Raw genomic sequence first — 14,913 nt, forward strand, 5'->3', positions numbered from 1 at the left:
TAAGGCTCAATTGACAGAAGGAAACCATCTTCCTGTAACAGTTTGCTGTCTGCATGCCTGAATGTTGTGTTGATTGAATTTTGGTTTCTTGAAGAGGATAAAACTTTTTTTTTCATTTTTTGTGCCTTTCCAAGAGTAAGTGCTTCTTAATCCCCAAATGGAGTTTAAATATTGAAGTTCCTTTGTTTATTGCCCATTATACAGTGCTGCTCAATACTACTATACTGTATCTCTGCCTGTGAGTTTAACAATCTTAATCAATTTACTGTATATCATTTTAGCCTCCTCCTAAATCATTGATATTTCTTGGGCACTGTAAGTATTAAAGTCCTCTATGCTATTTAAATTGCCTCGAAATTTCAAAACCTAGCAATTTCTTAGTTTGAGTCAAGCCTTCAGTACTAACACGGGTATTAAAAAATATTGTTTATGTAATTGATCAGGACATAAAATAATATTTTTTCTTGATTTCCAGATTGGTTTCACTGCCTCATAAAGCTCCTGTATTGAAATAGGACATTATTGTGGGGTGGTCTAGGTATGGTACTGGTGTTTTGCCATTTTCTGTTGGGTTATGAACACTTTATACAGTATAAACCTTTCCTTGTTCCACTCTTTAATAACATAGCTGTTTTCATCTGCTGTTTATTTTCCCTCCCCTTATTTAACTTCATCTTCATTATCTTGCCCCTTTCATGTCTTGAAGATGCTCACAGCAGCCCCATTGTTCAGTGGGAGGAAAACAAGTTCTATGACCCCTTGATAGGTTATATTTTCTTTTGCTTACTAAGGAAAGTCTCATGCTTGCTCCACCTGCTCTGCCTCTATTCTTCTTCTGCTCATTCTAAATTACCAGCTCCTCCCAAATGACTGTTTGCTGTTATGAACTTTTGAGCTGAATGAATTCACTATATAATGTCTGTATTTAGCTAGTCCCTCTTTCCTTTTCTAATATTTTTTTCTTTGGTTTCTCCAGTGTTAACAATTCTTTGTATTACTGTAAATCTCAGTTGAACATTACTGGAATACATTCTACTTCCCAATCCAAATTTCACGATCAGACTTTTTGAGAGCCCTCCATACCCACATTACGGTATCAACCCCACTAGATATCACCAGGTGAAACTATTTTAGGAAAATGGCTAAAATCTATCATTTCAGCTCTGGTCCTCAATCCCAAATCTAGCATTAAAAGTTTGGATCATAGCTGTGACTTCTGACTGCTTTGTTTCACTTGCTCAGACAATCTCTCTTACCAAAATACTGTACAAGGCTGTATAAAGCTGACATTTCTAACGATTTCAAAATGATTCCCTTTGTTCCCAAATCTGGGCATCCATGCCAGCAAAGTAAATGTTAATTTGCCCTCTGTTAAGTATTTCTAGTAGGCCTCAAAATTTCCAATTGGTCCGAAGCACTTTGTGCATAACTTTTAAATATTAGTCGCCTCACCCCAACTTCCCCTATTGTGTTCGTCTTCTTTCAATCAGCAAAGGAATTGCCACTTTCGGTTCCTTGTCATGTTAGAATTCACACTCATATGTGTTCAATACTTATGTTTAAAGTAAACCAGTCAAATGTCACTTGTGGTAAGAAATGTTAAATGGCGGAAGAAGGGGTATTGTCAATTGTATTTAGTCCTGTGCTTTCTCTTTTAGTCATCAAGTTGTTTGCCAGCATGGAAAATGCAACCAGGAAAACACACCCAGAATCAGCTATAAATACTTATTTTAATTATTTATTTTGGCAGTTTAAACTTTAACTGTTCGGCCCTGTTTACTTACTAGTAGGTGTGTTTAACTAATTGCAGTTACTCACGCTATTAATTTAGTTTTATTTACATTTTTCTTAAAATAATTAAAGTATGAGTCTAGTGCCACTCAACATGAGGTATTTAACAGTCATTCATAGTATATCCTGTACACATGTCACATAGTGTCAGTGTCACACAGACACGTATCCCTTCAGGTGCAGGTTGTAGTACCAGCAATATAAAAGTTGAAAACTACCACTAATATTGTAAGCTTGGATTTTAATGAAGGCTACAAGATCCTCATATAACAGTGAATGAGTATTTATTTTGCTTCAGACAAGGAATACATTCATACCGAAACACAGCAGCAATGCAAGGCGAGTAGATCTCACATCATAGTGGCTTCTTCTCTACCAGCTACCAGAACAGGAAATGACAAACAACAGTCTTAACACTTCAAGGACATACTACACATGTGAAGTAAAAATAGCGTAATCAAATTCAACAGAACATTCAAATAACTTTACTACCTGCTATAACTAGCTACCTGTTATAATATTAATACAAAAGTACTAACACCCAAACCCAAATACCCACAGATTGAAAGATCCATTTAGCACAGTGGTTTTTAACCTGAGGTGCACGCACCTCTGTGGATAAAAGCCATGCCAGGTTTTATAGACGGTAATTCACTTAAAACAAAATTTAAGCACAAGCATGTACTGTAAGTACAACTACTTTGTTTAACTATTTTGTTTAAGCATACCTGTATTTTAAGGTAAACATTGAAAAAGTGTGGTCATTTTATGCATATTCTTAATTTTACTGCAAAACTGAAATATAATATTCTGTCTTTCATTCTATAGTTATGGTATACAGTCGTGAGGTTTAAAGAACTCACCTGCTTCAACAATTTTGGTGAGGGGAGTGGGAACCTATGTTGAGAATCAAAGGGGTGCAAGCAGCAGTGAAAGTAAAGAACCACTGATTTAGCAGTAGTTAGTAGCAGTTTAGATGTAACTTCTTCTGCCTCAGCACAAACTGAATCCCCACATTTCTCCTTACTCTTTTGTTTCTCTCTCTGCTCAAATTACAGTACATTTGCTTTTCTTCTCTCTCCCTTCTCTACTCTGTTGTTCTCCATTATGACTAACGACCTAATTTGTGTCATCCTCTCTTCTCATTCTTTACCTTATTTTCCCTCTACCGCTGATTTGAGTTCCAATTCCATCTCTTCCAAACCAATGTCCATGCCTCTTTATCCCTTTCCCACCCTCACACCTGGTATCAGTTTATTTGCTTTTTGGTACTGCCAATCAGATCTGACTTAATCTCTGTTTCAGCCTTCCCATTTGCTTTGTTGTATTTGCAAAATGTTTCTTCAAAACTCTTACAAAGATGCATGTCCACAAGCTCATCAATCATCTTCTTACTCCCTTTTCCCTTGGGCTCTGCTACCTTGCTAACAGACGTTGAAGTCCTGATAATACAAGAAATATTGGATTTCTTAATAATATCATCTTTATGTAAAAATGGCTCACAATGTATGGGAAGGGACTCTATGTATCCCACACTCATTATTGAACTGGCCATGTGCATTTGGAGTTTGCTGATGGAGGACTTTGGTTTTCTGAATGTAAATCTCATCTTCTATTATGACATTAGAGATTTTTCCCTGTTAAGATACATACTGCAGCAGGACAGCACTCCTGCTGGGTCAATAATTTGATTATAGGGTGGGGACAATGTCACACATGTTTGACTCCTGTTCACAAAAACACAATAATGTGATTAATTATTTTGATTTTTGAAATCTCAGCATTTTTTTTTTTAATTGGCATGTACCTGTACAACAACTTCCTTCATTCACTATTTTAGGTCTAACTGCCTACCACATTCATGTAGTTAGACTGTTGTTAATTGCTATCAACAAGCAACTCTTTCTTTATTGGAATCACACTGCAGCATTTTGGCTGTTTCTTCTGAGTGTGAGTTTATCACAGAAGATCTGTAGGAATATGAACACCAGTTCCAAATAATCCAGCTCTTTGGGGTGTAAATACAGACCTTTAAAACATTGTAGTCCAGTGTTCATGTTAACACCCCTCCACCATCCCCATAATCACTGCCAGTACAACATTTGGTTGATCATCAGAGAGGCTGTTACTCTGCAATTTGGACTAATTTTTACTGATATCATAATTTTCATATTTAAATTAATTTAATGTTACAGAGTTACTACTATGGTTTTCAAAATACTAATTTAACAGTTTTTCACTAATTCACTCTTTTTTAAAACTTTACACCATGGAATAACAGAAATGATTCTCAATATGTCTAATACTGTAGGTATTGTGCTCCCTGCTGTATGTAATTCACAAAGAATACTCCTGGGTGTTTTTTATGAGCACAATGTTATTGCATTTACTTGTGACAGCAAACCACATAAATCTGAACACAGTGTGAAAAAAATAATTTGCATCTAATTCATGGAAGCTATTACCCGCTACTGTGAAAAATAGGTTATCATAATGATAATCTTTGAAATGTTAGTGTGTGTTTTCCAAGTAATGAAAGACAGGCTTGACTTTAACAATGTAAAATGTTATTGTTAAGTCTGCATTTAATGGTCATGACTAAAATATGGTGTGATTGTGCTTTGAGTAATGATTTGTTTAATTTTCTTTTAAATGGACAGCTTAAAAATATAAATAATTTAGCACTATGCTCACTGTGTCCCTGCGTTCACATCTGGCCACTTTGTTTCACTGTTCAACATTTTACTGTGAATTCAAATGCTGAATATCTGATGTAACTGGACATTTCTGAGGTAATGGATCTTCTGTCACTGAGAAAATAATCATGAATTTGAAGAATGATGTATTGATCTTCATGAGATGCAGTTACTTGTAGTCTCGATATGCTCTGATTTACTCTAGAGCCCACTTACTGAAGGTGTTTTCTTGATAAGTGAGATATATTTCTTCCTTCCTTGATTTTCACTAGACTTGACTTTTAACAGGACTAAGCACATTACCTCTGCCCAGTGAAGCCTTTCAGTAATGAGAAGATTAAGTGCATACGAAACAAAGTCACTAGAGTGTGAAACAGTCAGTAATGAATAGTCCATTCATTAAAATGACTCCAAAATATTTAATTACTATAAGAAATATGCACACTTTATTTTTCTAAAACATACAGTACCTGCCTAAACAGAATGGTTATTTTATTACTCAGCGTTCTAACACAACACAAGTTAAAACATACTGAGAACAATAACCTGTACTTATTCATCATAGGACAGACATTTATTTTTCATTACAATAAACATATACAGTACTGTCTCAAAGCTATGAAACTAGCATCTCTAATGCTGCCTGAGTCAATTACAGTATCTATTCCTCACTGAAAAAATGTTTTTAAATAGTATGTGGGATTCATTAGAAAACATTTCATGTGGTAAGGGATTGTGCATATTACATCACCCTTTCATTACAATTACTTGGCTTATGCCTCTATCCATAGCACGTTTCTGAAGTAAACTCTGTGATGTACCTACCTCAATGGAAAAACAGCGGTACCCTGCCTTGGATATGAATCACTAGTAGCTAGAATAATTTTCCTGTAAAAAATGTATCACTATAAATCTACCAAGTAATGTTTTCCTTCTGAAGTAATTTGTTTATTCCCCAGTAATATACTTCTTTCATTTAAGGGCAATTACCAAAAACATGCAAGCTCTTTAGAAAGTGAGACATTTGACACAAACAACAACAAAATCACACAGGAAATGGATCAGAAAAAACACAAATGCAAAAGAGAAAATATATATCTTTGAGACAACTGTGAAACGTCCACAGCTGCAGAGTCACTAAGAGCAATGATTTACACATTTTTGGTGCTAGTGTTTGGAGCTCTATATTTCACAGGGGCAATGCAATTTGAACAAAATGTGTTATGTGCTGAGGCAGAGAAGATTTAGTAAGAACCCATATTACATATTTCTGGTCATATCAAAGCCTATATAATACATCAACAAATACATTAGTAAGGAATTACAGTAGTCTAATCTTGATTAAATTAAGGAGATCTGTAGCATCCGATGTATATCAAATATGTTGCGGAAAACACTGACTAGACTAACATCAGATTCGTTAAAGCCAAGACACATGAAATGGCACATATCAGCTAAATAGGAACAATATCAACAAAGAGAATTACCATCAAACCCCAAATTATTTTCCACAAAACATCTACAAATATCATTATTAACAGTATCAAAAACTGTGTTTACATCTGGAAGAATGACTAAGTGAGCCAGAGTCAGAAACATTCAACAAGTCACTACCTTAACAAGGGCTGTTTTAGATAAGATAAGATCACTTTATTGGCCATATACAATTTCTTGTATTAGGAATTTGTCTTTTCACATACCCATCCAAAAACACATCCATGAGACACACAGACACACAGACAGAGAGAGAAGCTGGGGGTCAGAGCGCAGGGTCAGCCATTTCTAAGGAGCAGTTGGGGTTAAGGGTCTTGCTCAGGGGCCCAACGGAGTAGGATTCCTCTGCCAGTTGCGGGATAAAACCGGCAACCTTGCAGCCACAGGCACAATTTAATACTAACTCTTTATAAGAAACCTTCAGGACATCAAACCAATTAAGTGAAGATGGCATTGTAATTAGGATGCAAACCACCATTTGCAGAATGTGGACAAAGAAAGAAAAAAGGACAAGAAGAAGAAAGGACAAACGATAAACTAGACAGCAGCTCTTATGTATTTTTCACAGGTGAGGTAAAAAGTCTAACTAGATCCACATCAGCTCAATGGGCCAGAGTTTGCCCTGGTTTTAGTACTGTTAAAAGGATGAGATGCTGGTTCATTGAAGGGATTACCACTCCTAATAATCATTGTCCCCAGTTATACAGCTGGATGGACTGGAGTAACTGGGGTAAAGCACCTCACTCAGGGGTACAACAGCAGTATCTGCAGTTGGAACTTGAACCCGTGTTATGCTGTCCAACAGCTTACTTACTACGCTATACCACTTCCTCATATAGGCATGGCTGTATTTTATAGTACAGTTTATCATGACTCTTTAAGATCTACCCTTATTTCATAGTGTTTTACTATATTAAACTTTCTAAGTGTCAACCACCACAGACTCTATAAGTAACTTTAGATTGGGATTCTTCTAACTAGTGAAAGTGAAAGGCTGCCATCAAGTACTAAGTTTGGTGTGTGTGACGTTCAAAAGGTTTGAAGTTTTCAACTAATCTGAGCCCTAAAATATATAAATGAATAATTCAATATCAGTCTTTATAACTTTGGATACAGTCAAGCCTACTACTGTGTTCTGTGTAATCAGCCTTAAATGTGATGATTACTTTAGATTTTGTATAAAATAGCAGGTGGGTTTTATATAAGGAGCAAATAAATAGATTAGTGTGTAAAACCATATTTTCCTTTTATTAGCACAGCATGTAGCTGTATTAGTTTAGTTGTTAACTTGATATTATTTGTTATGACAAGCCATGCTTTCCCTATGGCATTCTAAGTATTAACTAAGGAAGTAGTCAATAACATGCCTGAAGGAGCAGTAGGTCAATGGTCTGGAATGGACAGTATTGTCATGGAAGAGGTAGAAGTACAGTATTTTGGATACTAGAAGCACTCAAGATTAATACATTTCCAGGTCCTGATTGCAGAATACTAATTGTATTATTATATTGTAATTGTGTAATTGTATATTGTATTCAAAGAAACAAGAGGTGTGATTCAGAAGTTACTGACACAACTCTTCAAACAGTATCTAAAGACAACAGTAGCTCACAGGGACTGATGAATTGTTAAATTTTAACAAAAAGTGTTTTTTTCATTTCTTTCCCATACTTTTCCCAAAGTATTTTTCATTTTTCCAAATACACGGTTACTTTTGAACACCTACCACCTACATTCCTAGATTAATTGGAGAATAGATATTTTATTAAATCTAAATGTAGCCTATAATATGCTTACTTTGTATCAATTACTTATGTTGCTTGCTTAATGAACTCTAACAAGGTGGTTTAAAAGGTAGTTAAACAAAACCGAACTTTTCAAAATTAATGCAAATCTCTTTTAATCCAATTACCATATAGATGATCCTCTAATTTAGTTCTTCTTATTATTTTAATAACCTTACACATAATGAGATAACTTATTGACTTAACTTGCAATTGCTTTATTTTGGGTTGTCATACTTTTTATGAATAACATTTTTAGCTGACCACCTTTACTTCCTGTTTTTAAAAAGTCTAATTCCATTCCATTTTATTGAATGTTTGCAAATTTAGTATAATATACATCTTGCACACAAAAAAAGAAATGGTCTTACTTTCTGCCAATTTCCCATTAGTATACAATCATAATTTGCCATTGACAATGGGCTCTATTTCTCTGGAATTCAGACACTAAATCTGTCTTTTTCTGCTTACCAAAGCATAAAATTGTATTTCTTTGGCTCACTTTCAAGCAGCGTTTGAGAAGAATTATAACAGCATTTTGTTTATCACTCAATTAAATAATTGCAATGTCATCAACTTTGAGTAGTCTGTTATCAGCAGTTATACACAAATTGAACTTTCATGGTTTATTACACTGCTGGGCTGAAGTTTCAACCAAAAAGACTGATGTAAAAAATGTAATGAAACAATTACAGGTGTATGTTTTCATGTTCGCATGTACATATTTAATCAGATTGTCTTTATTTTGTTTTAATGTACATTGTGACTTTGACCCTAGAAAGGCCTTCTCCAATTATGAAAGAGTCAAAAAAAGACTAATTGATAAAGACTAACTGATTACCAATTATTATTTTGGGAAAGTGATGATTGTTCAATGGGAAATAAAAAGTAAATCTTTCTATAAATTTCATATCAAATGCTTTTCACACACATACAACTGGTGGTATGACATGTTTGTTTCACCTGTAAAATTTAAGGTAAAAGGCCTACCGTATAGATTAACTGCAACCACACTAGAGAATATTAAGAAAATCACTGCTCTCAAGCAGATATTGTCAGCTAGCCAAAAGGAAATTATGTAATCAGGTAACAATTATCTGTTTCAGCATCAGAAAATATTCATGAAATTTGACAATTATGAATAGTTATGAACAGCATTCTAAACTTCTGTAGTTTTAAAGAAAGGAATGTAATAAACTGTGAGACATGTAAGAAATGTGGATGGAGAAAGAGATGGTGAAAAAACATGCTTTTCATGTATGTCAAAATTCAGAATTATAACTCAATTTAGATCAGTTCACTTGTGGTCAATTTTATCATCCTTACATTTCCTGTTCTACTTGTAATGCTATTGAAAAACAGAGTGCCATGCAATCGAATGCCAACTACAAAGACTAGGGCTCACTAATAATTTACACATAAGGATGCAATTCTGTTTCACATTTTACATTAAGAAAATCTGCGTAGATGTCATTGGCAAGTTCGTGTTCCATTTATTTTTAGTAACATAAAAGCACTGTGTTTCATAGAATGTTCTTATTTGCTTGGTGTTTTAGGTATTATTAAATTAAACAGGAAAACCCCAAGTACAGTATGTATTGTAGAATATTGTATGTTATAGTTTCATAAGCTTTTAATTTTATAAAACATTCAGAATGTTTAACAACTCTACTTGGCCTCATTATAAAAAAAAAAGTAAAAAACACAAGAAAGGTTACAAATGAGAAGAGGCCATTTGGCCCATGAAACCTTTTTGTACTTAGTAGTTAATTAATCTACTGTACTGTAAGTATCTCCTCCAGCTGTTTCTTGAAAGAGACCAGGGAAATGGCTTCAATTACATGGCCCAGAGAATTCAGTTCCTTCAACTTGGCCGTGTAGGATATTCCCTTAAGCCCTGGAATGTATCTGGTCAGTCTTCTCTGAACAGATTTCAGAGTAGAAATATATTTTTTTACATGATGACCAAAGTTATACACAATATTATCATAATAATAATAAACGTTACTTTATATAGCGCTTTTAAAGCTGGCTTCTCAAAGCGCTTTAAAGAATGACAAGAACAAAAAATAAAAAGAATACACAAGATAAAACACAATTACAATACATAGAGGAGACCATGGATGGTGGTAGTTAGTATAGTAGGAGCAGAGGGGTAAAGAATGGAACCAGTTAAGTAAAGGCTCTTCTAAAGAAGAAGGTTTTGAGTCTGGATTTGAAGGAGTTTAGAAAAGATGACTCTCTGATATCCTCAGCTTGGGGGCATAACAGGAGAAGGCCCTGTCACCCATAGAATGGACTGGCTTTGGGGACAGAATTACAAGAGTGAAGGTTGCGAGGTGGGGAGTAGGGTGATAATAGTTCAGGCAAGTACTGAGGTTCCAAGCCATACAGAGCCTTATAGGTTAGCATGAGGATTTTAAAGTCCACACGGAATTTGACAGGAAGTCAGTACAAGGTCTCCAGGATAGGAGTAATGTGATCACTTGCACTAGACCTGGTCAGGATTCTGGCTGCTGAATTTTGTATATACTGCAGTTTGTTCAATGTAGATTTAGATACCCCAGCGAGTAGAACATTACAGTAGTCAATTCGGGAGAACAAAAATGTGTTGATCAGCTTTTCAGCCACAGTTAGTGATAAAATAGGGCGTAGTCTAGCGATATTTCTGTAGTGAAAAAAAGATGTTCTGACATTATGCTGCTCATGTGGGTCAGATGTTAAGCCAGAATCGAATATCACCCCAAAGTTTTTCAATTTAGACTGAAACTCAAGTACAGAACCATCTACAGATAGGGTTGCAGGAATGGCTTTACAAAGTTGATGGGGGGTGCCAATAAGCATGACTTCAGTCTTGTCACAATTAAAATTAAGGAAATTTTGAGTCATCCACTTTTTTATAGAAATGATAGCTGAGGCTATGTGATCTTAAAAACTGACCAAATGGAAACATGTAAATGCTGAAAAGCAAGGGGTCTAGTAATGAGCCCTGAGGAACACCAGACATAACAAGACCATTAAGAGAGACAGAGTGACAGCGATCAGTGAGGTAAGACTTGAACCATTTGAGAGCAGTGTCAGAAACTCCAAACACAGTCTCAAGATGAGAAAGTAAGATGTCATGGTCAACAGTGACAAAAGCAGCACTGAGATAAAAAAATATTCTAAGCTTACTAGAGTGTTTATACAAAATAAGAACACCATTCCTTGATTTAAATTCTACACGTTTAACTATATATCCTAGCAGTTAGTTTGCCTTTTTGAGTATAAAATGAAAACGAAGTTGTAGATGACAGTTTTACTCTTGTTCTTTAGGATGTAAATATTAAACAAATACTATTTTCTTCTAAATCCCATGTTGTATTTAATAAGTTTTATATTATTCTATTTTTCAGTGTTCACATAGTCTCTGGTTGTATCAGGTTGTAATTGAAAGCAAATAATTGAAAAAAATTCCCAGCCATTTCATGAATCAAGTAAACTTTTGAATGGGTACTATTTTAGCTTGTATTTCTAGCCAGCAGTTGTAGTTCCACAATTTGTGAAATCAAAACGCATGCTATATTAAAAGAAATGAATATACTGAATTAAAAGAATTGTCATTCCTCTTTGCATTCTCTCCAGAAGGCCAATAATGAACTCTAATCAATTATTACTGCGGTCATCAAATGACTTTTGGTCATTTCATGTGGGTCTCACATTGCTTTTCCCATCCATTGTGTAGCTGCTGTACAGAATATGTACATTAAAATCACACTAAACACTGATACATGTTATAGTATAAGAAATGTGGTATGTTCAGTTTATGCCCTGTATGTGCTTGATTGTAATAGAAACCTCTACCTTAAGGAGAAAGAATATAGTGAAGTACCATGTAAATTGATCTGTAAATATGAAAAATCTTTCTTAATAGACAGTTTCTTAGCATGCCAAACTTCCGTCACAACCACTATATACAGAAATGGGTGTTACAGCAGTAAATTAAGAGAATTAGTCATAACAGTTGACTGTTACTTTCCTGTGAAGTGAATGACTGCACACTCCCTTCCCCAATAAATCAGAAATTATAATTAATTCCAGAGGGATAGAATGATAGGAATTCAAAGCCTACTCTGGCTTCTGTGATGTGTGTTAAGATTTTAAAGTGTAAATAAGTGGATGTGTGTCAGATTAGCATGTGATTCCAGGGTATTGATCATTCATGTTTTATGTATTAATATAAATATTTACAATGGACCACCAAGGAAAAAACATCTAACACATAAAGTTTCATTTTAAAATGTATTCAGGAATTATTTGTAAAGCATATGTCAATTTTGGTATAATGAAATAGAAACAAAGTTCTTATCATTCTTAGAGTTTAATAATAATAACACAGATGACTGCACCATTTTGAGCTGGCCACTTTCATTCATAAAATACTATAATGGATTGTAATTGAAAAGGCAAAGGATGCATTTTAAACATTTTCTATGTGCTGAATAAAGCCTGTGGCAGATTCACTCAAGTTTTGGAAGTGTCTGTACTTTATTAACTTATTTCCCATTGCTATTAATTTGGCCTTTTCTGCATTTGTACTGTATGACTCACTCATTCAAAACAGATAATCATCAATAAGCTGTCATTATATTTTTCCATGTTCCATATTTTTTATCCAGCACTCTGCTTTCCATATAAAACAGGGTGCTAGGTGTGTGCTGGGTAAGCTTTCTAAATGGAACACCCCTCCCTTCACAGAGTCTCATGCTAGATAATTTCCCACACAGTCAGCATTCCCCTCTATACATTCACGCAAGCCTTCATATCCAAACAGTCAACAGCCTTAAAAAGGTGAGGTGGATCCTAAGAAGGGGAGAGAGGAACAAATACAGTGAAACTCTGGAACATAGCATTTCAACAATTATACTAAAAAATATCACTGTGTATATAGCATACAGAATGCTCTGTGGTGCTATCTACAATACTGCCTGTTCTGCAGCTAGCAACTGGTTTCCATCTCATGCCTGGATGAAGATAGAAAGCAGATTATTTTATCGGGTCCCTAAATGCAGAGCACCAGGCTAATTGAGAGGAGACCATCGCAGATCTTAAGTTCACACATTCCAGCAGGACGTGCTGGAGTCTAATATGCCAGTGTTACTGTTGTAGGTGACTAGGAAGCACTCCTGAGATTCTAGATAAAGTGATAACACCTGCCACTGTAAACATTTCCAGTTTCAAAGCAAAGGGAATGTTTGCCGAGATAAAGGGGTTCTAGAGCTTGTGACCAAAGCAATCATACAGTTTACCTTGGTTTGCCTTAGTTAATTAAGTTCTGGGTAAATGATTAAGTGGCAATTAATAATACAGAAAGACACCATATAAGATCAGGTCAAGTCAGAAAAAAAGGAGGAAAGTAAGAAGAAGAGACCACAGCAAGAGTGGAGACAAGGGGAGACAGAACTTGAAGCTTGTGCCAAGTAAGAGTTCCTTGATTGAGATAATCAGAAAAGACCTGATTGGAGTTAAGTATCTGAACCTTGCAAAAGAGAGCTTGCTGTTCTGTTTTTTAGAGAAATTGATTTTCTGAGTAAAAATACCTCCATTGAAGACAGCCTTTCCTGCTTGGTGGGTGTTATATATGTCCCACAAAAACAGCATTCAGTCAAATTCACAGCCACAATGCAAAATCTATAAAAGAGCTGAACAGAAATCAGAAATTGCAGCATTATCCTACTCCAATATATCTTGGAGTGACCCTATATAGGATGCTGACCTTCTGAGGACACTTATAGACCACAGAAGCCAAGATCAACACAAGGTACTGTCAGACCCAGAACTGCTGCCACGACCACTCTCCAAAATGTTTTGGTTAATTCCATGCAAGGCTTCGCAGAACTTTTCGTGGGACCTTGGAAAGCCACCCTCAATGACTGCACCTCCAGGGACATCACAATATTAACTTACTGATCAGATTAATTGAAATGTTCTGATTTAGAGCCCCCCTGCAGTTTCTGCTAATTAGAACAACAACAATGCTGAGCCCTTAGCACCTTCCATACACAAGTTCAGCTGGTTTCCACGTAACCTAATATTTTCAGTTAGGAGGTACCCATTTCTATAAAACTAAAAATTTGGTTGATTTAGCCTTATAACATATTTTTGAGGTAAATTAATGGAGGAAGCCACGTCTTACTAACAGGATGGAGAATCCAAGAGTAAATAAATAGGATGCAATGCAATAGAGATGCATTTCTTTTTATTCGTCAGTATATACCAATATCATAGTAATAGTTTTGGGATAATATTTACTTTATGGCATTTTTTAATTCTAAAAGAACACCTCTGCACTGAGACAATGCTTTATTGTTTAGTTTTTCTTTAATAAAATTGAAAACAATATCTACCAGGCAAGACACACAAACTGAAAGTGATTTCTAAAGATCCTTTCAAAGCTGTATAAAAATATAAGCTTTGTCTCAAAAAATTAGAATCAGTCATGCATTCAGGGAAAAAAAATGATCGTCTAGAAGGTACATAGGGAGAAACAAGTAGCTATTATATTACTGCATACAAGTCCCATTCTGAAAGCTGCATTTTTTGTATTTGATGTTAATATTGTTTCTATGCAGCTGAAAAGATTATATACAACACAAATGGGGGCTTTACATGGCCTTTATATGATTTGCTTTCTCTCATTGTTTAGCTTGTCTGTTCCAAGAAAATCTTTAGCTACTTGTCTCTATTTAGGAAGAGATGCTGTAAGCACTAATGTGAATTATTACATTAAACTGATTTACTGAGCATAATTTTGAATATTGATTAAATGTTTTAAGCATTAGTGAGAGAGTTGATTGGGGACAGGTGACGAAATAATTTAACCTGTTGAATACTAAGCCAGACAGAATATAAACACAAACTCTTAGCATTGTACTGGTAGTCTTTAAAACTATTACAGTTATGCCTAAAACAACTAATATGGCCTTGGATAGTCAAATTAATTTTGACAAATATCTAGCTTTTCTTGCAAATAAATTAGAATGTGCTGCTGTAGTACAAGAAGTCTTCTCACTGTAAAGAAAATCAATGCTGTAACCTTGTCAAGTGAAGCACCATACTTGAGTTTCAATACAAAATAAGGAGTATGTGGGTGAGAGTGATCTTTGATC

The sequence above is a fragment of the Atractosteus spatula genome, chromosome 2 (assembly GCF_055471065.1).
Source record: "Atractosteus spatula isolate fAtrSpa1 chromosome 2, fAtrSpa1.hap1, whole genome shotgun sequence".
In the NCBI taxonomy this organism is placed as follows: Eukaryota; Metazoa; Chordata; class Actinopteri; order Semionotiformes; family Lepisosteidae; genus Atractosteus; species Atractosteus spatula.